Here is a 2,500-nt window from a genome sequence, read left to right on the forward strand (position 1 = left end):
TGAAGCGAAGTGAACCGCAGCACAGCGGGAAAAAACGAAGAGAAAAGGAAAACTAAAAAAAACAAGGACATGATTTAGGTTTTCCTGGAGTCGCTCTAAAGGGTGTTCCTGCCAGGATACGAGAACCCATTAGTTTTTTTTGTTTTTTTTTCTATTTCTCTTTCTCTCTCTCTCTTTCTCTTTCTCTCTCTCTCTCTCTCTCTCTCTCTCTCTCTATATATATATATATATATTATATATATATATTATATATATATATATATATTTATATATATTTTTTTTTTTTTTTTTTGGGGGGGGGGGCTAATTCTTTTTTTTTTTGCATTTTTTTATTTAGTTTTTTTCTGTGTTTTTTTCTCTTGTTTTTTCTTCGTCTCTTTTTTTATATTTCTCTATATTTTTTTTCGTTTTATCATATTTGTTCATTTTTTTATTTAGTAGTTTTTTCCTGTGTTTTTTTTTCTCGTTTTATTTTCTTCGTCTTTCTCTTTTTTTCTATTCATCTCTTAACTTTCTTGGCGAAGTGATACTGGTCTACACTGTCATTAGGAAAAATGGTGATACACTGTAAGAAGTATTTAGAGCTGAAAATATTGTAATAGATTATGTGTGGGTGTGTGTGTCTGTGTGTGTGTGTGTGTGTGTGAGTGTGCGTGTGTGTGCGTGTATGCGCACGCGTCTGTGATTATCTTTGTATTTATATATCTGTACCTGTGCGTACATATGTGTACGTATTAGAAAAAAAAAGGCTGACACAAAATGATCCATTCTCCAACCATGCACACCGTACAGCATGTCAATATTTCAGCCATTCAGCATTTCAGAGGCTGAATACTGCCCCTTTTTCTCTCTTTCGGCTGAATGAAGCTTAAGGGGCAGTGGAGTTGATGCCTAAAGTCTAAGACACAAAAAGTCGACAGAGCCAGGGACGTACGAAAGGGAGATGGCAGAGGGAGTAGTAATTGGAAGGGAAGGGGAGAAGCGAATGGGTGACGGACGAAGGAGAGGAAGGAAGAAGGACGAGAAATAAGGGGAGAGAAAGACGAAGAGAGAAGGATGGAAGGTGAGGTTGGTTGTGAAGAATGAGGAGAGGGAGAAAGAGAGAGAGAGGATAAAAGAAGAGACAAGAATAGACAAGGGAGAAACATAGAGATGGAAACTAAGAAAGCGAGGAGGAAAAGGGAAGGAGAGAAAGAGACATGAGAGTAACGTAACGAAAGAAGGAGGAAGAGATACAGAGAGAGAGAAAAAAATACAGAGAGAAATAAAAGGACGGAGAGATAGAGATACATAGAGAGAGAGAGAGAGAGAGAGAGAGAGAGAGAGAAATAGAGAGGGCGAGGGGGAGAGAGATAGACAGACATGAGAGAGATATAGACAGACAGACAGAGAGAGAAGAATGAAGAGAGAGAGATAATACACAAGAAGAAGAAAAAAATGCCTGAGAAATACCTAATCGAAAGTGGGAGACGGTACGAGTATGACAGACACGAAGGCCATTTTCATCTCTCGTCTCCCCCCCCCTCACTCTAAGGTCTCTACCCCCTCCCCATTCCCCTTTATTCAGCCCTTAACCCCCTTCCCCTCCCCCTTCAGTCCCCCAACCCCCTTCCCCTCCCCCTTCAGTCCCCTCAACCCCCTTCCTCTTTGTAACCCCCTCCCTCTTGCCACCTCCCTACTGACCCCTCCCCTTGGCTCATCTTATCTCCCCCCCCCCGACAACCTTGCCAAGCCACCTAAAGTACCCCGCCCCCCCCCCCCCCCCCCCCCCCCCCCCCCCCCCCCCTCATCCCCTCAGCCTGAAGTCATGCACAGTCGACCTCTGTAAAGTTGTGTTAAATGAATTCGAGGAATAAAAAAAAAAAAAAAAGAAGGTAAGACGCTGGCTAATGTTTCTTCAAGTGTGCTGTGTTTTTATTTGTCTGTTTGTTTGTGTGTGTATGGTCGTTTGTTTCTTTGATAATTTTTGTTCTTCTCTTCTCTTTTTTTTTTTGGGGGGGGGGGAGGGGGTTATTTTGTTCTTGGATAATGTTTTCTCTTGTTTTTTTGCTTTTTCGTTTTTTTTATAATGTTTTATCCTTTTGATCAACTTCTCTCTATCTGTATGTGTTTTTTTTTTTTTTTACTTTTTGTGGACATGTTGCATTTTTTTTTTTTTTTTTTTTTTTTTTTTTTACATCGTTTTGCTTTTTATTTGTTTCTTCATTTTTATTAGATAATATCACTGTTCATCAAATTATTTTCAACATTATCATTAACTCCAGCAATTATAACCATCCCTGTTCTTATAATTATAATCCAAAAGATAAGGAACAATGATGCCAAGTTATTATCATTATCTATCATTATCTGTCATTATTTCCATTACTGTTATTACGTCATTACCATAATTAATACTGGCATCATAAATATCATCGCTATTACTAACACTGTGTCTAAATCTTTCTTTGTTCTTTAAGGAGGGTGAATTCTTATTAGTATATAAGTCACAATTGCAAAA

This window comes from Penaeus chinensis, chromosome 40 (assembly GCF_019202785.1).
Source record: "Penaeus chinensis breed Huanghai No. 1 chromosome 40, ASM1920278v2, whole genome shotgun sequence".
Classification (NCBI taxonomy): Eukaryota; Metazoa; Arthropoda; class Malacostraca; order Decapoda; family Penaeidae; genus Penaeus; species Penaeus chinensis.